This window comes from Arctopsyche grandis, chromosome 9 (genome assembly GCF_051622035.1).
Source record: "Arctopsyche grandis isolate Sample6627 chromosome 9, ASM5162203v2, whole genome shotgun sequence".
Taxonomy (NCBI): Eukaryota; Metazoa; Arthropoda; class Insecta; order Trichoptera; family Hydropsychidae; genus Arctopsyche; species Arctopsyche grandis.
The window spans coordinates 24,588,166-24,613,670 of NC_135363.1; the positions used below are offsets into that span (position 1 = coordinate 24,588,166).

General features: G+C 30.7%; 1 protein-coding gene across 8 annotated transcripts in view; it reads right to left on the minus strand.

The window, feature by feature from the left end:
- Positions 1 to 25,505, minus strand: part of Dh44 (corticotropin-releasing diuretic hormone 44) — a 95,514-nt gene that overhangs the window by 19,027 nt on the left and 50,982 nt on the right. For all 8 annotated transcript variants that reach the window (XM_077438179.1, XM_077438182.1, XM_077438184.1 and 5 more), the window contains one exon: positions 20,803 to 20,869. The gene's annotated coding sequence lies outside the window, so the exon portion shown is untranslated. The remainder of the gene's footprint in view (positions 1 to 20,802; positions 20,870 to 25,505) is intronic.

Consider the following 25,505-nt stretch of genomic DNA (forward strand, 5'->3'; position numbering starts at 1 on the left):
TTACATATACATACAAACATATACTTAAAAAACATTCTAATTTTCGTTTATTGTGTATATGATATTCATATGTACATCCATATGCAATAGCGTCAAGAAAATCAAGCAAAAAAAAATGCAAAGGCAGAAAAACATGTTAAATGAAAAATAAAAATAATATATAACGATATCATCATATACATATTAATAGCATACGTATTTGATATCGATCATTGAGTATTGAAATTACGTATTTAATTTTTAATTTGGATTCTTAGGAAGGGTTTCTCTTTTAGACAGAGAACAAATAAAAGCAACAAAATTTTACTTTTAAAATTTTTGAAATATTAATAAAAAAACATCAAATATGTATTTTAAAAGGTTCTGAAATTATTAAATATTTAATGATATAATTAATCAATTTCATATATTCACCCTGTATCGTTTCTCGTTAAATTCTAACCCAAACTCCCGTTGCAAACATACATACATACAGTCCAACGATATATTGAAACCCACATGAAAAGCAAACATTGAGAACTGATAATAATTAAGTGCGTGATGAAATAACTGGCCGTATTTCGCATCATCCTGACAAACAACAAAGCCGCAGGTGCCATTTTGAATCAACTGTCAAATTGAATTGAAACGCAAACAGATCGTCACCGAAGTTGTAATTAGAGCTAGCTTGCTTTGGCCAATGTTGATAATAAACATACGACAGTGTGAAGTACATAGCTACCGGCCGATTGTTACCGCACGGGGAAATTTAACAAACTTAAGTATACCTATATCGTATGTATGTATGCATATATATAGGCATACATACATACGATATAGTATATGGAGGTTGTAATCGATGGATTCAGGTTAAGTACCCCGCGGTCCCCATTATACGTTAATTGAAATCTGTATTTGGAATGCATTTAGATTGCATTTGTGTGGATGCATATGTACATATATATGTACGTATTTTGTAATTTTCCACGAGTGGAGTGTATTTGTACACGAGTGGAATTTTTAAAATGTTTATTTATGTTCTCGTATTTAAATTAGTTTGATTGCGTAGAATATACATACATACCAACATGTAAAATGGTCAATTTTTTCTTGACCGTAAAATAAAATAAAATAAAAAATAAAAAAAATAAAAAAAATAAAATAAAAAATGTACTAACTATGTACATATGTATGTGAATAAAATAAATATATACACAATTGGTAACTATGAAATTGATTTTCTCCAAATAATATTAATAATCATCTTAAATATATTAGGTATATATGTACATATACTTATTATGTCAGTTCTGAATATTGAAAAAGTTTCCTTACGTTCAGCTTGTATTATATATAGCTACCTTCATATATGTATGTGTACATAAGATGTGATGGTTGGAGAAATAATGAGAAATGATTCGAAGGGGTGACAACTAAGACTATTATTTTTTAATAATAAAAAGGATTTTTTTTTTGACGTACTAAAAGTCAGTAAATATTTGTGTAGTGAAGGATTGAATAAATCAATTAAATCATACTAAATAAGTCTGTTGAATTTTAATTTAATACATACATACATTGAGCAGTGATGAATTTTTAAGATATTTAATGAATTTAATTCTTGGGAAAGGCGGCATAGCCGATGGACTATATTTTATATTTTCCCATGATGCTATTTCGGGTCGCCCCTGGCGACACATATGGTATTAAACTTGTACATGTATAAATTTACAGATTGTAAATTTGAAATTATATTTAAATAGTGGTGACATAGTGGGTAGGACGGTTTTTGCCATGACGATTTTTGATGAGGAACCGTTTTAACAATGAAATCAGATTAATTGGCAAACTCTGATAGTAAGCGATCGACTTGGAGTCATAAATATTTATGTCTGACCAGCAGTACTAGAGATATACTCGGAATAAATTCATTTCTATCAATGTCGACCCAGGGATCGAACCCGGCAACGAGCTATGTACATATGTATACTGCTGACTTAAATTTAATTTAAACATTTTATATAAAGATATTTATGTATATAAATTTGAGAAATTTTATTATAACAAAAATCAAGTATATTTACCATATCCAATCTCAAAAATAATTAAAATAATAATATTGAATTGAAAGATTTAATTCTGATCAGTACTGAATCAACTTTTGGAAGTTCACTCGTGTTATGCTGCAGAGCAGAATATGCGGTATAAAACGAGTAAATCGATGGTCTTGACCTTCTGATATGGTCTAGGTCTTCATTTTGTTCCCAAAATTCTCATTTTGGTTGGACGAAGTCTTCAAACCGTGAAGGAAGTTAAGTACATACATACATGGGACAATTGCTGACGGGAAATCACTCCGATGACCGTGGCACCGAAAGGCAAAGAAGAATAATATGTGTAAGAGCAAATATGCTAGCAAGACGGTTTTACCACTCCAGTATAGAGACAAGAGACAATTATTTATGTCCTTTTGTAATAGTCTACATATACTGGTGAACTATGGACGAAATACAAACAGGAGACAATTAAGAGGATATAAGTAGCGGTGCGGCAGCTTATACATTGAAAATAAGGGCGCGCTAGGGGCCCCCAAATCGTGGGGCCCCCGAAATTGGCTTTTGGTACCAAAATTTACAACTTACAAAGTATTATCATTGTCCACAATACGTTTGTAAGCCAAGAATAAATGAAATTAATATCTATGTAGATTACATATTATTTTAAAATACTACCTATTTTATTCTAAAAACTGTTAATGTTTCAAGCACATATAGTAAATAAATAAATTTTGTAAAATTCTACTGAGAAGCATGGTAAAAAACGATGATAGCATTTTTTACTGATGTGGGGGCCTCAAATTTAAAATGCACCTGGGGCCCCCATTCACTCGATCCGCCACTGGATGTAAGTACATACAATACAACAAGTGCTATCGGGCTCTTTTCATACTACCAAAGAGTTGAAGTGCGTCGCAGATGTTTGTAGAAGGGCACGTGCCTCACTTTGAGGTCAAAGAGAGGAACGCTCAGGATGAGGGCGGCCTCCCTACATCGCCGTGTATTTATATCGTCAAATTGTTTGCTTGCTGCTGCATCTTTTCATTTCCGCTCTTCTCTATATATTATATTCAGTGGATGGAGCTACTCCACTGACCGCTATAAATTGACTTCATTATTATTAAATATTATTAATTATTAATATTTGTTGCGTGGACGTGAAGAGGGATTTTCAGGATCGGATAGAAAGACGCAGATAGTATTGTAGTAGTTGTTTATTGGTCTGCACTCGTCGGCTCTCCAGCTCTGAATAATTACGGTTCGAAAGCGCCCAATATTTATACTCATCGGGCGCTCTCCGTACACATATATTCGCGATTCCTATTGGACGATGAGTCGCGAGATCCTATTGGCCGTTATACATGACTGCTCTATACGTCGGAGCCATTCAGCGCTAGTAAACCATTGGTCCACGAGCGCCACTCATCTAATTTCAACGTATTAGTATTATTTAATATTATTATATTTAATTATTTTTTCATATGGTTTTCAGTATTGCATTTTTTAAATGATTTATTATGAGTCATTATGTGGAAGAAATCGTTTGAGCATAAATATTTTTATATTAAACAATATAATTTAAATGACAAACACAACCATTGTGACTAAGATGATTTTCCCCAGTTTTCCCACCCATCGAAATTTGATTATTTTTGCATACACCGACGCAGAATTGATTACAAATATGTATGTTTCCTTTCTTAGAAACGCCATAAAGCAAAATGAATGTGTGTGCTTTTGCGTCCATCAACAAGTGTGACCCAGATACGAAGCGAAAGTCCAACCGGAATATACATATACATATATATATATATATATATATATATATATATATATATATATATATATATATATATATATATATATATATATATATATATATATTAATCTAAAGTGCATACTTTTCGTCGTTCACAATAATTAATTTAATATTTATAGCCGGATACACTGCTTGAGAGCCACCGAGCTCACCACAATTTTCATTAAGGTAAAAGATTACCGCAGGCATCTCTACTGCCACCGTCAGAAATGACTTTGACGAGATTAGTAACGAGAGATGCATCATCGTATGCCATCCGGCAAATGCATCCATTCATTCTTCCACATCAACTACATACAACAACATACATAGTATGTATATGTTGATGAAATTTTCGCCAATTAAACACGATTTTGTTCGACTGGGGGAAAAATTCAAACAAACCGTTTGGTTAACGACTACGCCATGTTTAATCAAGCGAATCTATTAAAGTCGAAAAATTAATTAGTCAATCAATTAGGGCGTGAAAACCAAATTCGTATCGTATCGTTGGGCCAACTTACAGAATCAATCGTTATTCATCAATTATTTATTTATTTAAAGTTTGGACCGTTGTAGCATTACAGGAATTCCTAATGCGCCACAATGGTCAAAAATATAACAGAAAAGACAAGAAACAAAATAATAAATTAGACATAACAAAAACAAAACATATATATACACAAACAACTAAAAATAATAATTATTATTATTATATATCGTTTATCGTCTTGAATTCATTCTATGTTTACAAGGTTTTTGTATTTCGTAATATTCTTATATAACGTATTACATAATACTGACCCTGAAAATGATTATTATGAATTTAACTTGAGCCAAAGCCGAGTGTTATAACGTTATGAAATGGCGATATACAAAAGCATTGTCGTAAGATATGATATGGTGACTGTGAAACAACTTATGTAATTATTCCCCTGTGAACATTTAGGGCTTTTGATATTTGCCCGACGAAATTTTGAACGTTGTCTGTGTTAACTCGAAGTTCATGTATGATGAGAAGTTTAAATGTCCCAATTATATTTGTAAATTGTATGAATTTTAAATTGAGGAAAATTTTACCGAGCTAATTGCCTAAGCCCTGAGAGATATCATTATCATACACGCGTTGTATTGTTGAAGTTTATTAAATGCTTTTAATACATGTAATCTATGATAGTACGAGTAATGAAAACTGATTACGAGCCTATTACGGTATTAAAGCTCCGATTCTCAAACTGTTAAATAAAAATTCCAATAAATGAAAGTTTTACGGTTTCATACTTACTTTTTTACAAACCTACATATGTATATGTAATATGCATACGGTTTCATACTTATTTTTAATATATAATTTTTAATTATATAATCGATGAAGTTTTGTGATCATGCGAAAATTCGACCTCATTTTCTTTACATATAATATATATAATAATAGAAGTACCAAGAATTTTAGTTTATTTAGTCCATTATTTAATGTAGGAAACGGTTACCGAATAATTTACCATTTTATTGTATAGTAGTGTTGTGATCGTTGATATTTTAACGGATGGTTTTTAAAAAAAAAATGATACATGCATTAAAATAAAGTTATGTGTAATAATAATAACAAACAACAACAATTGTCGACGTAATCGTAATCGTAACTGAAGTCGGAATCGGGAATCGGAACTAAAATAGGAATCGGGAATCGGAATTGAAATAGAAATCGGGAATCGGAACCGGAGCCGGAACCAAAATTGGAACCGGAATCAGAATAGAAAAACCGCAAAATCAAAACCGCAGTTGATATAAAAGCTTTATATAATTATAAAGTTTATTTTTTTGATTATTTTTTCCATACTTGATATCGTTGCACTCACCACATACTTACAAACGTCCCGTCCATTTTCATAAATATTATTATATTATTCTACATTCTCAAATGGAAAATTTTGATAAAATAAAATTTTCTCTATAAAAGTGAGAGGCACTCGATCGAACGTATGAAACTCAATACAACATTTTAGCATCAGTAAAATAACGATAGTTCAAATACAAACAAACATGTCAATTAATATTTGATGGTTGACGGACTATTGGCCGAATGGTCACTTAGCCGATCGACATTAAGTCGGAGATTTGGCCGAATGAAGTTTTAACTGTTAAAATTTTTCAAAAATATCAGTTTTTATGATACGTAGAAGTGATTTTTGAATAATGTATCTATTTTATTGAGTTTTGAATAATTTCAACATAGCACAATTATTAAGTTTTATCGTTTTATATAAAAAAAAATTGCGTTTTTTTTTTGAAATCGGTTTGAAATACAAAATTATTTGAAAATGATATTTATCTTCAGAAAATAATAGACGAAAAAACGATATTTAAGGCACTTAATGGGCTGACGGCACCTAACAAAGTATGTGTATGTCAATATTGAATTTTGTTTTATAATAATGAATAAATAGTAATGTACAATGACATTGATATTATATTTATCCCTTTATTTTTTCCCTATAATCATCATCATCATTCACAGCCATTCACCAAAAATAAATTACAGCAAATAAAATTTCAATCGGCCAAACGTCCGTCGGACTAAAGACCGTTCGGCTAAATTTCCGTTTGGCCAAAAGTCCGTCGGCCAAGTGTCCATTCAGCCAAAAGTCCGCCGGCCAAGTGTATGTACTAAATGTGCAAGTCCATATAATCAGTCACAAAAAAAACTTATTTTTATTATATCCGTCAATAATTTAATAAAGCAATATTTTAACCAATTATTCAGATTATAATCCTATATATAATATTATATATGTTTTAATAAAATCAAAAGCTTTAAAATGAATAAAAAAACCAAGCGAAACATGAAGCTCAAAGTCGAAAAGGCAATTACATATAATTTATGTAGATAAATTCAGGTACAATGAGCACATGCCAGATTTTTATTACATTACGAATACAAAATTGCAACTTTGATTAAATTCCGCACAGATAAGAATATATTACATATTACAACATCAACGTCAATAATGAAATATGGACGAGTTAATTACGAAGCTGCGTTATACGACACCATAAAAATCCAAACAAAGACATCCAATTTCACCCCAAGAACAGAAACACTACTACCCACATATCAATTTTTAAACACGTATTAAGTTACACGTGACTATTTTCGGGCCCCCTAGCACCATTCGTCATATCAAATATAATATTAAAGACGACACGGGCGAAACACGAGAGAGAAACTCGTTTATTGTTTAAACCAACACCTACATACATACATACATACATATATGCGATGATACGCCACTGTAACACTTAATTTGTGGTAATTTTGGGAAAATTCGTTCAGCACGGAGCACTGGGTGCAAAGTTCTGGAACACTTATTGAATTAAACCGGGTCTAAAAGCTTTCTGCAGTGCGTGAGACGCGGACAAAAGCTCCGACTAATTGATTCGCTTTGATTAGCTCAATAACCCTTATCGTCATAACACTAGAGCTTACCAGCTGATTGCTTGGAGCGGCGATAAAACGTCTGCATACTATACTGAGTTATACGTTGGAGTGGTTCTAAAACTAATTAAAGGTCGGTTGGGTAATATGTGGGCCGGACGCTAACGATAGGGTCACTTTTCCGCTTAAAAACCACATTTTAGCCTCGTAGTGTGCAAAAACTTATCAAAGCTTCTGCTTCGTTCATTGTTTGAACTGAAATTTATCACATTTTATCAGAATATTGTATCGTACGATAGAAAGCACTCACAGTCTGGAGGAAAATGCGAAGGCGAAAACTTTCACTATAAGTTTCCTACTTTAAAATGGGGACGTCTCAAGTTTTGTTCTGAATTTTTTTAAATATATTTTAATATTATAATTGAAAATTAATACGTTCACTTCTCCTATAGTTTTCAATGCTGTTGGACAATAATGAATACTTCGAATGCCGGTGAGTTTCCATGGGAGTGTATTTTTAATTAATTGATTGTAATACGCAATGTATAACTTTTGACATTTTCATCATTGTATTATGTAATAATGAAAAAAAAACACATTTCAATTGAAATTAAAAATTTATTTCAATTATCGTATATATTATATGTATTATTTATGTCACAGTGAAATTATAGTTTCAGAGATCATAATCAGTAAAATTTTCACTGGGTATAGTTCATTGAAATCACATACAATTACATTTTCACTGGCCCCTATTTGTGAAATTATTAATTTTTAAGTTGGATGATAGTGCCTCGCCGATACGAATCGCGCCACCCCACGTCACAACCCCGCTTCTCTCCATCCCCATTCCTATGCCAAACTCGCGCTCACACACCCTCCCCACAACCCGCTTTTGTCTATTCCCACTCTCCTAATGGTCCATTATCTGTTTAGATTTGGCTTTTTATGATGCTACATGTGTGGGACTGGATGCAGAAGAAAACACGTCATAATATCTTAGCAGCCAACAGTTATTTATTTAAGGTTAGGTTAGTTTAAGTTAAGTTAGGGTTGGTTTTATTTATTTAAGACTAGATGGTTGGTATTATTTATTTAAGATTAGGTTGTTAGAGTTGTTAGTACGTTGTAATTCGAATTACAAATTCACTGACAGTGAGAAGTGAATTTGTAATTATATTATTATATCCGCACTCATTGCTTGAGTCAGTGAAATTATAATTTCACTCACAATAACAATTTCACTGTTACATACATATATTATAAATATGTACATATATGTATGTATATTGTTCTTGTGATTTACTAATAAATTAAATTTATTTTCAATTTTATTGATATGTCAAACTAAAATATTCGGATGAAAGAATATTATTTTCCGTCTGATTATATTAACCCTTTGAATGCTGACCAATGCCGATCACAGTTCGTGCTTTTTCTATACAAAAGTGCTTTTATACGATCTTTTTTATGTATTAATTTTTCAATTAGAATTCTTTCCTCCTTTGGAAATTTTCTGGATCTACTAGTGCTTTACACACTATGAATCATATTATTTTAAAATTAAAAATCACTTATGCCGAAGGGTCCAAACGCAGAACTTCGCAAGCCGATTAGATTTTGCGAAATAAAAAAATCGTAAACATCATTGTAATTGACAATTTTCGTTTTTAACGGTCATTTGCCGTATTTCATATAAAATTTCATACATTTTTCGTACAGCATATAAAATTTCATACAATTCTCACTATAATTGATTTTGATAGGTATCATTCTTGCTTACAAAAATATATAATTCGATGAAATTTTCATCGGGTCTATCACTAGTGTACATATGTATAGGTATACATACATAGTATATGTATGTACATAGTTATGTATCTTTGATTTATTTATAGCTATTTTAAAGGTGACAGCTTTTCACGTCACGACTACTAATAATATATTAATATTTAATCAATAGGTAATTCAATTATAGCAGTATCAATAACACGTGATAATAAATGTTTGAAGACACGAATAACAAGAAGGTTGTATAATTGAATAAATATATTACCAACACGCATGGATAAATTGTTGAAATTTAATTTCAAATGGGAAGACAATCGTTTTATATAGTTTTATAATGGTGAATAGCCGTTTAGGACATCTTTTGAATAGTCTTATCTTAAGTTTGATACGGTAGACCTGCAGTTGAACTTAACCATAACGTCTTATTGTTTCACCGCGCTGATAACTGTCCTACGTGAAATTGGATGAGCTTTAAAGCTTCAAAGCTCTGTGTTCCGACATCAGTTTTATTTTGTTTTCTGTTCTACCTCGTACGAAAATGCGATTTACAGCGGTAGGGAATGCGATAGCGTCCTTTGACATGCATGATATGTATACATAATATGTGATATTATACGCAAAAGGGGTACGGCAGGCAAACGAAGCTTTTCCGGTAAAATTTTGATTCGGAACCATCCGTTGGTTATGAACTAAAATGACAAATACATATTTTGCATAATGAGCCAAACGATACGGTGAAAATATTCCGCACACATATAAAACTATTCACACGAAAGGTGGGTAGTATTTCAAAATACTTCGGTTGACGTAAAATTAATACATCCTCTTTTTGTGTCACAGCATGTTATTGATCGTTTGAAATTGGCATTAATTAAAAAAAAACGGAAATAGAACGTTGTTCATGCGTACAAAACATACGTGAAATATCGGGAAAACTATCACATCATTTAATCGTCAATTTTTACTTTTGATCTTTTCAAAATCCAGGTGGGCAAACACAAAGACAATCTTCATAAAGTAGATAAGAGCATCTAAGAATTCCAATCTTTTGCTCGTTACATGAAAAAATCTAGCGTTTCTATGAAATTTTCTTATCAGTTGAGTGAGCACTGAATGTATCGAAAAATCATTAAATTTTATCATACTTTGGTATATACATATGTACATATGATGCTAACACACGATCGGATTTTTTTATAGCATACCACAATGATATTTATAGATATTGTTAATATTATAACAATTTAAATATCATAACAGGGAAAGTATTTGAAATCGTACTTCATAAATATACATACATACATATATATGTACATTCTATCATTCTAAACAGACTCAGATTGATCAACAACATGGTTTTCGCACTGCACGATTCACGACAACTAACCTTTTATCATTATCTAACTTTGTTTCAAGATCCTTGGATTCGATAGTACAGGCTATTTCATTGAAACAGTTCCAACAAATTGGTATACCTTTCCTATTCTTCGCAAATTCGAGTTTATAACATCTCAAATTTGTACCGTATGTATGTATGTATGTACATATGTATTTTTATAAATATTAGTATTGTCGAATAATACTTACACTGGTGGTCACATAAATTGCATCAGTTGGAAAAAACGTGTTTTTTTCGTATTATGGGCTCCTTTCGTTTATAATCCCTACTCAAATCGATTTAGAAGGTGTATCATATCCATGTGAAACCCTACTGTAGCAGTTAAACAAAAAAGGGATGTCTTAAAAATTTTAAGGACCCAATTTTAAAATGCATGGTTTTGTGAGACACCCCCAAACCATTTGGCTGTGAGGGTGCTTTACTGTTTTGACAGTATACATATACTTTTGGTTGTATCGTTCTCCACTTTTGTGTCGAACATACTGTAATCCATCCGATCCAAAGAGGTTGAACTTGGACTCATCCGACAGTATCACTTTCTGCCAATATAAAACTGTCCAGTTTTTATAAGTTTTGACCCATTGAAGACGTGTCTCCTTCAATTTATTGGAGAGAAATGGCTTTTTTGCAGGTCTCCGAGCGTAAAAGCCACCTTCTCTCAATCGTCTCCGCACAGTTTCCACACTAATATTAATTGAAAAATCTTCTAAAATGTCTCTTCTTAAATCTAAAGCAATTTTGAAAAAAAGATGTTGAATAAATTGGCGTGTCAATAAAGATCTTCCCGTGAATTTATCTTCCGAGTCAGTCTGTCAGTCACACTGTCAGGTTCTCGTTCTTTCTTCAGTATTTTTGAAATTATTGATGGAGAATATCCCAACTGATTTGAAATGTCTCTTGTCCACATTTAGAAAAAGTTTAAATTTTCACTTTGTTCTCCGAAGTTGTTTGATGGTCTTTTGACATTACTATTTGTACATAGATTAAGAATAACGCTGCTTCCACTTCGAAATCATACTAGAAAATGAGTTCAAAATATCGAGGAGGGTTTATTTAAACAAAACACTAAAAAAAATTTCGAGCCCAGAATGGGGTAGAGCTTTTACGACCCGAAAATCGTACAATTCAAAGGGATGCAATTTATGTGACCGCCAGTGTATTTATGTACAATGTTGATCATAGATTTCGTGTTTATAAAAATGGGTATAAATAAGGGTCCACTTTTATCTCTTAGCGTTGCCGGATAAAATAAATCTTTCAATTGCTTATGGTTTCAAGTGTATTTAATTTTCATCAGTCCATTTGTCGTACGTCTATTTGTTTTATATCAATTTGTCATGGAATCAAAAATTTCCAGACCGAATGCGATTCTTATTATGTATATATGTAAGTCTGAACTTTTCACTTAGTATTGAAACACGGTATGAATCTTGTATAGTATTACGAGGATAAGATTGATTCATTGTTCGGTTGATTGAAGGAAATCTTCCATCGGGGGAAATTCAACCGGATGCATCCGTGATTTGCATCGGCTTTTATTGAAACGTTGAATGCAGCACGATTTGCGATAAAGTTCAATATTTACATACTGTTCAATCCGCTCGACCCTCGATGAATGTATACATTTTGCATCGATAGTAGATTCTATTCTATTATGCTTCCACTATTATTATGGTTGTTGTTGTTGTCAAGATATATTTCAGTCTGCATCTGAGAGGCTTCAGCGGCGAATTGAATTCTTCGACTGGACACAATTCACTTAAACGTTTTCCATATCCTGCAACTCCATAGTGAAATCTTTTTAAAATGAATAGCGCTTAATTTGGATTCTGCGGTTGATTTGATTTATGCCATCGCTTGATTTCCGGAATATTATATATTAAAAATGCAATTAAAGTACAATCCAAAATATGTACATACTATACTTTTCATATATTCCCATTCTATACTCAATATTCCTAACTAAAATCTAAAACATACATAGTTTGAATATTCAAATTCCAATAATAAAATACACACAAACTTGATTACCGATAAAATTGTATATTCGCTTATAAAATATCAAAATATTATTAAACGTATGAACCTCGTTTGCTTTTATGATCTTATCCATAGAATGATTAACGACTATTGAGAGCTATTTAATGAAAGTCACACTATGTATATTGTTTGTATAGATATTTACATGAGTGGAAAAAATAAAATTGAAACAAAAGTTAGACCATACAATAAATGCTTATAAATTAAAGCCACGCATGTACATACATATGTGCAGTCAAAGTGCATGGTGTGCAAATAACGCGAATTAAACGAATGCCACCACATGTTGCACAGTTTCATGCATGCCGAGCTCGTCTATATGGAAAATAGAATCCCATCACATTCAATTCGAATGCAAATGCACATTTTGTGAAAAATTCAAATAATCTTTTTTTTTACGAAAATATCTCCGATCTCGTAATCGGATTAAAAAATAAAAGTACGGCCAGATTCAACGAACCAGACTAAAATGGATCTTCTGACGCAGCGAGTACATTTTCTACAAAAAAGAAATAATTTGCACTTAATTAGAATATTAATTGAGAAGTATCTTGAAAGTGTTTATATTCCATCAAACGTTCTTTTCATTGGTGCTATTTTAGTGGAATTGCTGAAACAAATTAATGTTTATTTATATACTGATTTGTCGAGGATGAGTATCAAACAAAGCAGATTAAATTCCGTAAGGATCATATATTAAATATATATATATATATATATATATATATATATATATATATATATATATATATATATATATATATATATATATATATATATATTTATGTATTTTTTTTGTAAAGTTACATCATGGGAACATACATATTTGCTAAAAATCTTTTTGCCATGTGTAACATAAGTAAAATCTTACGTGTCATCTGAAGATTGGTTTTCTACAGTGATTTAACACTTTCAAAATTAAATTAATTTGGATGTATATATGTTAAAAAAAAGTGAATTCAATGAATTGAGTTGATACTGATATTTTTATTCAGTGTTGATAATTGCTGAATTTTAAATTTCGATTAATTAGTATTTGCCTGTTTGACATGAAGAACAAAAAAGTAACGAAATTTGATTAAAATAGAATTGACGATGATAAAACTCCGGATGAGAAATGCACTGTATGTAGTTTTACGACTTAAAAAAGTTAAAAGAGCATTGTGGTGTTTTATTTCTAGCGATGAAAAAAGGAATACTTTATATATTCAATCAAAATTTAATTAAGTACCTGGAAGACTACATACGTATGCTTTGATCGATAGAGTTGATAAGGGTATATCTTTTTAAATAATATATACATACATACATGTGTATATAATATACCTATATACATACATACATAGGTATGTATATATGAAAAACTCGAACAGTAAAAAAGTGAAAATTTAATTTTAATTTATCAATGTTTGTTTAGTTGATATCAACTACAAGTTCATATACATATGTAAAATGATAAATGACTGTTATTATCCACTATGTTTTACAGTCTTAAATTCGGAACCAGCAAATTTGGTATTATAATATCTCATAGCATTTTAATTTAGATTAGATACGATTTTTGAAATGTATCAGAGATCAAGTATGTTGGATCCAATAGGTAGTCTTTGATCAACTCAAGCTCAAAGCTCAGTGCGTTTATGGTTTGAATATTGACAATTTTACCCCATAAATAATTCTTTTCCAAATCCAATATACATTTGAATCGAAAATTTAACGCATATATACATGTGGGTGGGAAGGAAAGTTTCATCAAAATCGTAAGGCTGATTTTAAGGTAAAATTGATAAACATTTAAGGACATATCCATTAAATTTCACAACTTATTTAAGCTTGATCATCAGTGTCAAGGCTACACACATAAGAAAGAGAGAATAAATGAGATGACATCAATGAAAAAGTTGAGAATTAGAAACGCGCCATTACTTTTCATTAAATTTATACGCGAAGTCAAGCGTACGTAACTCGCAGCACTTATTGGATATAAATCACATGCGAACACTTTCAAATCACTTCAGACGTAAATTATTCAACGGCAGACGGGAAATAAAAATGCGAAAATAAAAACAGAACGAAATTCGAAGACGGATGAAAAGATTTCACCGCAACAATGGAGGAAAACCGGGAGAAAGAGCGATTCGAACGTTTCAAAAGTATAAAAAAATATAAACAAAAAAAAAAATCCACCCCATCGGTATGAAAGTATCGCGTCGTCAGTAATTTCAGCAATATGCTGAAATTCATAGTCGGCATACGAGCTGGCATAAAAACGAAAGACAACACGGCTACGTTTTTCCCTCGTTTAATGCGACATCAAACCCCTGTTTTATGGGGCTTTGAACGAGAACGCCGCGGTTCACCAAAATGCAAATAAAAACCGCCCCTATGCCTGCCATGACCACGACGTTGGATAAATATATTTTCGACACTTTTTGGATATGAGTGGCCTCCAGGGAACGGGTTGAACGAGGTTACAAATTGACGCAGGCGAAATTCATTACGGAGTGGTATTGTTAATTCAATTAACTTAATTTTAATTAGAAGATGCTTTCGCTTACACCCACGTATACATATTATCAGTACACCCCATAAATTATGTATTTATAATGTTTTTTTTGGATTAGCCATCCCCCGTCACAATTCACTATAAAAGTGTCACGTTATTTACATTTTACCCCTTTAGAAGGCTTCTGAGAATTCAATCGAGAAATACAATTCGTACGTGGAAAATTGGATAAATAATCGTCACGTTCGAACTGGACTACTAGTATTATGTATAAAACGAATTTTAGGTTTAAAAGGAGTTAAAAAGTTGAATGTTTCTTTTCCAACTCTCAATTTTGATAGGTCAATGGAATGGAGACAAGGTTTTCGAGCAAATGAATGTGATTTCTATTGAAACAAATTCAAGATGGCGACGAAAATATCCTGTAAATTATGATTTAGAGCTCTTGAAGGCAATTGGAGTTGAAAATTTTCTAAAATAGATCATAAAATTGGTCATTTTGATGTCCATGAAAAAATATGGTCCCTATCATAACCACACCTATAAAATATATTTTTTTATTTTTTTACCCAACATCTAAAAGTATATTAAAATTAAATCTGTATCTATATTTAAAACATACATTGTATGTAATATTATATATTACTTCGAATTATACTTTATTAAGAGTGGGTGGATCCATTTGCTTTATTTTTAATATTGGAATTCTATTCATAGATCAAATTAAGGTTTCGCGTACATATCCCAAAAATGGAAACAATAAAATGTCCCGTTTTACGTCCACATCATTCTTAAAATATACGGAAATACCTACATACATACAAACATATGTACATACATACATTTTCAATTCAATTTTCAGTTCTTATACGAGACGAAACGTTCACATACTCAATCAGCGGTGAAAACATCATAATTCGGCGAAATTTAATGAATTCATACAACATTTATTAACAGACAATATATCTAGATAGCTTTGAAGAAACACAAACGAGAATGCAGTGAATTTTGCATACGTTTTGTGTGAGCGAACATTAAGGAATTTCAGCAAGGTATACAAAGCGTTTTTAGAATGTTAGTTACACAAAGACGAGCCTATATATGTATGTATGTACACAAGGAAACAACCACATCAAACTAATCAAACATTCATAATATGTATATAGTTCGAAATATTTGCACAGTCAATCCATATACACTTTGATTCATACTTGAGAAAAATATGTATTATACACGTATACATATGTGCATACGGAGAATACGTGATGTGTTTAAATTGTGACGTTGATGATATTACCTATATACTAACAAGTATGTATTATAAGTACATATGTATGTACCCTGTCTCCAAAATATTTGTCGCTTTCGTTTCTGATAATTTAATTACGACCGAATTTCGTATAGGATATGGATGGGGGTAGGCTGGGTAGTAAAGGGGTGGTTTATCTGGTGAATTCAAAACACTTCAATTTTACGAAGCGTGAATGGCAATTTTAACCCCTAGCCCGTTGCGTCACGCGGTTGGTATAAAACAAACCGGAAAATTGAAAACAATTAAACTTACTTATATATGTATGTATATGTACGTAGGTACATAATATTGTATGAAATATTCACTTAACAAGAAAGTTTAACAACCGTAAACTATTTTATACGGCGAGTGAATTCTGTTTAGATTTGTAAATGGGATAAGTTTATAAGGAGGATGAAATGAATATTCTTGGCTGGAGCTTAATACGAAAATAAACCACCATTTCCGCCTGAACGATCTTGGCGGAATATGCAGAACAGTTTTCGCATCGATATGCCTGTAAGTTAAAAAGTAAAGTTATGTAGGATACGTTTTTAAGTAGTCAGAAAATTTAAGAGCAACCTAAGTATACTATACGTTGTTTATGATAAAATACATCGGACCGTTTGTTTTTTTTTATATAAAGTGAAACTCTCTTTTGCAGGTATTTCATATCACACTTAAAATTGTCAACACGCAAAGTGCCAAGACCGAAACAATGAAAATATCCCGTTTTTCAGGCTTTCAAGACAAAAATATGTAGCTCAAAATTGGAAGAATATTTATTTATAAAAACATTGAAAAATTACACTTATGTCTCATTAAAAATGTGTATATACTCGTAGATTGTCATTTCGTCGAAGGGGGATTTTTCGATTTGTGTCTATAATGGATTAAATCTTAGAAGTGTTCTTCTTCAATTTGTGCGACCGTTTGCACAATATTAAAGTGATTCGGTTTTTGCGGCTTTATTCGGAAAGCGAATCATTTTTTCGAGTGTCCCTTAGCCCCCTAAGACACCCCCATACCCCTTGGCATGGCACCCGAAAGGAAATTGGCCAAACTCCTTTCAATTACAAGACGAATTTCCCAGACGTAATTGAACGTCGTTTTAAAGAAAATTTCACTCTTTTATTTCAAGATGTGAAACATTATATACTTAAGCTTTATGAAGTGAAAATTTGCAAATATTATATAATACATAATTTTAAAATTATATTTGTACAATGAACGAAAAAAAAAAACACTTCATAATTTTTAGAATATGAATCGAAGAAATGCTCTTCAAAGCCTTATTGTGTCTGAAAATACTCTCAATGGTATTAAAAATCATTGTGTCACAATTAATTTACGTGATAACTTCCAAGTATGGAAAAATATAGCGATCGAAAACATAAGAGGACCGAATCTTCAAGACTACAATGAGGAGAATGAAAATATATAAGAACATACTGAAGTATTTGAAATGAGGGGAGAAATATCTCCAGTGGCGTCAAAATATAGACGACGGAATGGAAATGAGATCAAAATCGTTATAATTTGAATATTGCCCGTATTATAAAAAAAATCAAACCCGGTGTTTTATCTTTTCAGAAAATTTCATATTTGACCTTTTTGTCAGCAGACTTCCACCTCTCAAAAATCTACTGCTAAGTTTAAGTACTATAAATGTTATACATATGAGCTGTTATATTTCAAAGTGGCGGAAGTCTAGTTTCCAGTTTCAAAAATACTATTTCTGTTTGTCTTAAAGATTCACAAATTGTTATCACTGATTTTAATTCGATATGTCCAGAATTTTGGAAAAGCATATGAAACGTATTACAGGCCATCAGTATTTTTTATATATAGTAATAAACGCCAATCATTACATTTGATGCTTTGCGAGATACTTCACGAAATGAAGAAAAGTGGACTTTCAATTATAACGGCTCACATATTAAATTTAAATTCAAAATTGTACACTGTCTAGCGAACAAAGATTCGTCATACAATACAAAGATTATATGCTTATGCTTAATACCGTAATAAGACCATTCGAAACATAAACCATGTGTGTATGTTGTTCAAGCTTTATCGAAATCGCTCTAAAATAATACATATATGTACATGCATATTGTAATATAACGCAATATGCGCAAATCTCAATTTATTATTATATTTAACATTTATTCGTACATAGTTCGTACAATAAAGCACATCGTTAATTACAATCTTTAACTAGTTGAACATCTAGGAAAAAAACAACTTTTAACACGTGTAACTTAGGTGCGTGTAAAAGAAATTGATTGATACTTGGGTAAAAGCGATCGCCAAAACTTTCGACCCACTAATTGGTTCGTTTTCCTCTCCGCCAAACTCAGCGGAAGGAAATACGCGAGTTCGTTATTTATTACATTACACTTATATATATATATATATATATATATATATATATATATATATATATATATATATATATATATATATATATATATATATATTCATATATGTTTTCCGCAACGGAAAGGGCATATAAAAATTCACCTGCGTTTACTAAAATTACCCTATTTTATTATGAGAAGCCACGCGCAATATAACTCAACGTTAAAAAATAAAAGCTAAACAACAAAAAAACGGGAGACACATAAGGGTTTCGTTTTATGAGCCATTAACTCTCTAAATATCCGGCTTCCTCCGGCAAAATAGAGGCTTTGACTTTCGACGTTGAAAATAGATGCCTCAAATTCGTACCGGTATAATATTATGGCGGTGTTTATGCGAAAAATAGTGGTTTGTTTAAAGCAAAAATGTACCATTTTTACGGTGGAAATTTTCGCCCAATATATAGACGTGGTTTACGCGACCATCGAGAAAAATCATTCTGTATGAAAATGAGATATACATATGTACATACATACATACATATTTCGGAAGGGAATGTACCGCATACGCGAACGTATCAAATGCTTCTTGGAATTCTCATGTATTATTTTGTAAATATCATCGGATTCATAACACCATGTATTAATAAATACGGTTAAGATAAATATAGAATTTCGTACTAAGGCAGCGTATTTCCAACGGAATTTTGGATATTATATTATTTTAGAGTTGATTCATTCGATAAAACAATATTGATAGTAAATTAGACGATACACTATTATGTAAACAACCGAATGGATTTTTATAAAAGGTTTTTCTCACATTTTATTTAATGAACTTTTTTTACTATTATATTATGATAAACGATTATATTATGATAAAAATTCGACGGTTGAATGTCAAAATACCATGAGATATGTAAATATTTATATGTAGTAGCCAAATTTGGTGGTATAAGTTTAATAACGGACAACAAATGAGTCATTATATTTGTCTAAGTACAATTTTATGTTTAAATAAGAAGAGGTATGTAAAAACACTACCGTTGTTTGACTTAATTCACAAATTGTTATCACTTATTTTAATTCGATATGTCCAAAATCTCGGAAAAACAAAATAAACATTACAGGCCAACAGTATCTCTTAAATATTGTTTAACGCAAAAAATTATATTTAATATTTTGTGTTATATTTGTCCAAATTTTTTTCGAAAAGGACTTGAGCCACTTTCAAATATAGGGGCTCAAATATGTTTATAATTTAATTTCCATGATCTTACAAATATAATATATTGCATTAAAGATAATTTTTTTAACAATAAATTCTGATTAAAATAAATAACAATATAATTCATTCCAAATTCATTCTTGTTTTACAAATATAGGTATATTACCAGTGGTGCTACTAGGCTTCGCTCGGTAAATGGAAATTAAATGAAAACCATGAAAAAATCTTCATTTGTTTTTTTATTAAATTTATTTGAATTGAAAAATATTTATATTAATTAATATTAATATTCAACGACCGACCAATCACAAACATCTTTGACCAATTCAGTCAATCAGAAACGAATTACAGACGCTGTTTCAGTTTTATATATAAGATATAAAAAAAAACACTTTATTAATTAATTTATAAAAAAAAACTATTTGGAATTTGATCCGAGGTGGAAAAATAAAAAAAGCACATGTAATTAGCTGTAAGTTGTTACAAAGTCACGGTTAATTAGTCGAGCTTAACGAGGTTTAATTAAATGAAATCTCACATTTCAACAGGTTATGCGCAAGCATACTCTATCTTTATACATATGTATGTACAGTACAAGGCATACAGCGATAGTGTAAAGTTTCAAGATTATTCAAATCGTATGCAAATCGGCTTTTCCTTGGAAAAGCTAACGACGCGTCGCTGGAATTTTCCACCCCCTCTGGCACAATATTGCTATTGACGCGATCGTTTCGAGTAGTTTTCTGGGGTTAGGTCGTATCGCGGGGCAGCCGTCGATTTAATGGGGCGCAACAAGTGACCCCCTTTACATCTACCGATACGGGAATTTACCTATCGTATTTGTAAGTGTGTGTGCAAATTCAATTTAAAACAGAAAATGGGAAACGGGAGACAATGTGTTGGAGAATTCTCACCGTTCCTCTGCGGTCTTTTTTGCGTGTAGGAGTTTCTCTGGAAAGTTATCAGCCCAAATCAAATTTCCTGCAAAGACAAAAAAAACGGAAATTTAATATAAAAAGTTAAAATAATACATGAATATCAAAATATTGTGTACACAGCCTGATTATAATTTGATCAGCAGTTTGTAGTTTTCGTCTACCGCCATTACATTTTTCAAGCTTGTTTTTACATTGCATATGTTACAGTTCAAGTGTTCACTCTAGTTCTTTCACAAGTATACTAGTAGTTTGTTTATAAACTATTGGTTGTAGTTACAATTATTTACTCGTGTAAATAATAGTAGCTAGTTTTTAGCTCGCAATTTTACCGATTTAAAATTTAGCACACTTCCAATTAACCCTTTTTAACGAAAACAAAAATAGTGCAGCCAGAACGCTATCCCAATAAACATGTTTAAATAGATAATGCTCAATATAAAATAGTATTAACAGTGGGAAAAAATCCCAAGTGAAAATACGTATTTTGGACTTTTGATTTGAACTGGACGACTACGTAGAGAGATTTGAAAGCTGAAAAGTACTACAAATGAAAGATAAAATATCCGACTATTGATTCCAATATTCATTTTGAACAGGAAATTGGCAGATTTTGAGACATCGAACGAACAACATCAAGATATAGAAAAATCGCGCGATTTAAAAAACACATATCTCCGAATCTCAAGCCAATCAACATTTTTTATTACCAGATTCGTGTTTACTGGACATAGATCTATAAGAAAAGTCATATTTCGTCTGTGAACCATTTTTCGTGTCGGACAGTGTAATTACATAGATATACATACATATATGTATGTAAATACATCTGTACGTTTAAATAAAATGTTTTAACTATACATTCGTTATTTATTCAACTTTTTATTTATGATAAATTATTAAATACCTGAAGCGAAATGATTTTGAAAACTCAACTCGGACAATGTCTATGTGAAAAATTGTGATTTATTTTTATTGGCTGTTGGCAACCATTAGAAAATAAGTGCAGTCATAGCTGGATATGACCGCTACTTAATTAAAAGATTAGACGAAGATTAAAAAGAACTATGAATATGATATTCCATTATTCAATTCCACAACAAAATATTTGCTGTGCATATTAATTTTATGAAACCATTTCCTGAATATTTATCAATGTGAAATTCAACCCGGTTTCTTGGATTGGCTGACGATGGAAAGAGCTTAAAGGAAAAACTCGTCTCACGATCGTATTTACTCGACGATACATACTACTGTGAATCGTTCTGGATGCGACTACATATCTGTTAGCCTTTCAGGATTAAAGAGCTTTTTTCGCTTTGGTCGAAATTCACATTTAATATTTTATTGACGTCAACAACCGCATATTTACATATAAACTTCGATTCATATATATATGCAGTAATGGCACCTTTATTTATTTATTATTTTTTCATACATATGTATGTATAATAATACTAGTTTATATTTGACGTATTACCATCGTACTTTCCACATAAATCAATAATTTTAACATAACCTGAAACAAGACGTATAATATTGATAAAATTATACGAGTCATATGATGATGGCAGTGAATTTGAGAAACGATATTATTCAGTTCAATTTGTTTTTTTTTTGTAATAATATATGCTTTTATTTTTTCATATTTAAATTGATTCACCAGCTAAAGGTTAAACGTATATTAAATAAAAATACACTTGAATAGAAGTTTGTCTTATGGAAATTTAAAGCAATTAAATCGTTCAAACTTATTCTCGCCAAAAATTTGGAGAGGCATTTCAAATCGCTGTAGCGTAAATAAAGATTGATTTTCCCCGTTAAAACATAGAAGCTTTTCATTGATCAAAGCTCACCGTATAATATGAAGATGAAAAAAAAAATGGCAAAGGACAGATATTTCAAAAACAAACGATTCCAAAGACATCGGTCGTAAACCTTTCAAGAAGACGCTTTCAAAACGTAGGGTATTATTATCAAAAACGTTTTGAGCTCCTTTGCGATTATACAGATCTGGAACATTCAGATGTCACATTCAGTCCAGTATAATATTATCTAGATGAAATCATAAGCAGAAATGATTTGAAATAGACTATATATTTTACATTGAACTACTATTATATAATACATAAATCTTTAGTAATTAAAACGAGGCAATCACTTTTATTGTAGGTATTTTTTTGTGGGTATTTTGAATTTATTTTTTTACCCAGCAGCATGTATGGCTTGTATTTTATTAGTATTTTAACCAACAGTATGGCTTGGTGGCTGTGTTTACTTTTAGCACCGAGAGGTTATCGGGTTCAATCCCATGCTAATCTTTAATGATGCAGGTAAGGCTTGGATATTTGTGACTCCAAGTCGATGGTTTCCTATGTTTGACAATTTATCTGATTCAATTGTTGAAAAGGTTTATCCATCAAATTGGCAAAAACTATCCTACCCGCTATGTCACAAATATCTGAATTTGATTTATGTACAATATTTAAAAATTTATGTACAAGTCTAAATACATAGATGTCTCTATGGTTTAATCAATTAATAAATTAATTGTTAATTTCCTGTTCTTCAGCCTCTCAAAATACAGCGATTTATGTAACAAAAAATGCTGCAATATTTATAATTAATTGTCTTGGAAGGCGCATTAGGGTTTACCTGTTAGGCTTTCCTGGTATATATTTATGTAAAAATAAACTAAAATAAATGCCAACATTGAGACACTGAAAGGCCTACTCAGATACGACAATACAAATATAAATTTCCACTGATAAATTCAAACAATTCCGTCTGCTTAATAGCGTGCTATTTTAAGATACACGAAAAGGTTTCGAATCTCTGTTTAATTAAATCACCTCACAAATTGGGCAATACGTCTGACAATAAAATAGTACTTATAGAGATCGTTTCGCAATTCAACGAAACGATTTACAACACTTTCAAAAAGGAAAGATGAAAATAAATTCTCAACGTTATAATAATAACATTTATTCGTCGTAGCGTGAATACTTATCGCCCAGTGCTTATTTATACAAGATATTTAATTCAATCTAACACCAAAGTCTTTCAATGAATATTCTATTTACAAAGTTTTGAATGAAAACGAATAGTTGAAAAGATACCTATTAGTTTTTAGAAAGAACTTTCAAAATAACCAAGTCGGAACAGCATCAAAGAATTGACCCAGATTAACACTCGCCACAGCGATAAGACATTTTCGGTGAAGATCCCACTCACATCTACATATGTACATATATACATTAAATAGAACATTTTTGAGGATTTTGTAAATCTAATGAAATTATGCGAGCGGCTGTCTAAACATACGATAAATTGGTTGTTGCTATTCCAGTTAATATTTATATCGTAAGTGTGCAAGGCGTGCTTACATTATTTCATGGAGCAATCAAGTATTTAAAGTGATTCTGTATGTGCTTATGTTAATTTAATGAACATGTGTGTTTAATCATTTTAATCATTAAAAAAGGGACGAAAATATCAATACGGTCAATATTCCTTTTGAGGTTCATACTCATTTTGATTTAAATTAGACGAATAAATTAAACGTTATAAGTATGTATGTATTTACACATGAGTATTTACATTTTTTGAGTGAAATAGTAAGCTCATTAATTTAAGAACTTTACAGCGTAGAAACAATATTTTATAATTGGGTATCTCATATTCGCAAGACTTTGGAAAAGAAGATCACATTTTTTCGGAAACAATTAAAAAAATCTCATTTCTGTATAAATTCAAATTGTTCATGAAAGCTTTTGCGTATTCAAGTAAGTATTGTTATTATACAACTTAAATATTTTATTCCTCGCGAATATTCAAGGATATAAAATATATAGATGGTTGCTTGTTTTGTAGTATAGGTTCAATGTGAAGAAATTAAATTATGAATTCAAATGATAACTCACATGTTTGTCATCACGAAATCATAATATAATATATATATATATATATATATATATATATATATATATATATATATATATATATATATATATATATATATATATATATATATATATATATATATATATATATATATGTATATATATATATATATATATATATATATATATATATATATACATATATATATATATATATATATACATATATATATATATATATATATATATATATATATATATATATATATATATATATATATATATATATATATATATACATATATATATATTACGATATATAAATCTTGACATACATACATGCATGTATTAAAAAAAAAACACGTAAACCTTTTGAAAACTGGATAATAAAACTTGGCTGTCTTTAAGCGATAGAAAATACTCCCCAAGACTGTAACACAATAAAAGTGGTTATACTTAGTATATTATTATGTAGTATATCTTCAGTTCTTTATGTAGATTTTTCTAAGCCAACATCGGCATAATCGAGGAGAAAACCATATTCGAAACAAATTTAATTTTAAAGATTTTACAAGTGAAAAATACGCTTTGATACGTAACAGGACTTTATCGTGCACAATCTATCGATGACACATTAAAAATGGTGATTGATTCCATTTTTATATAAATACATATTATGTAGAGAGAGCTTTCACAATTTTCCTATGATAAATTGGTGACAAATGTGATTCCCGTGTCTTTTATATTATATAAATAAAATCTTTTATATTGTATAAATGA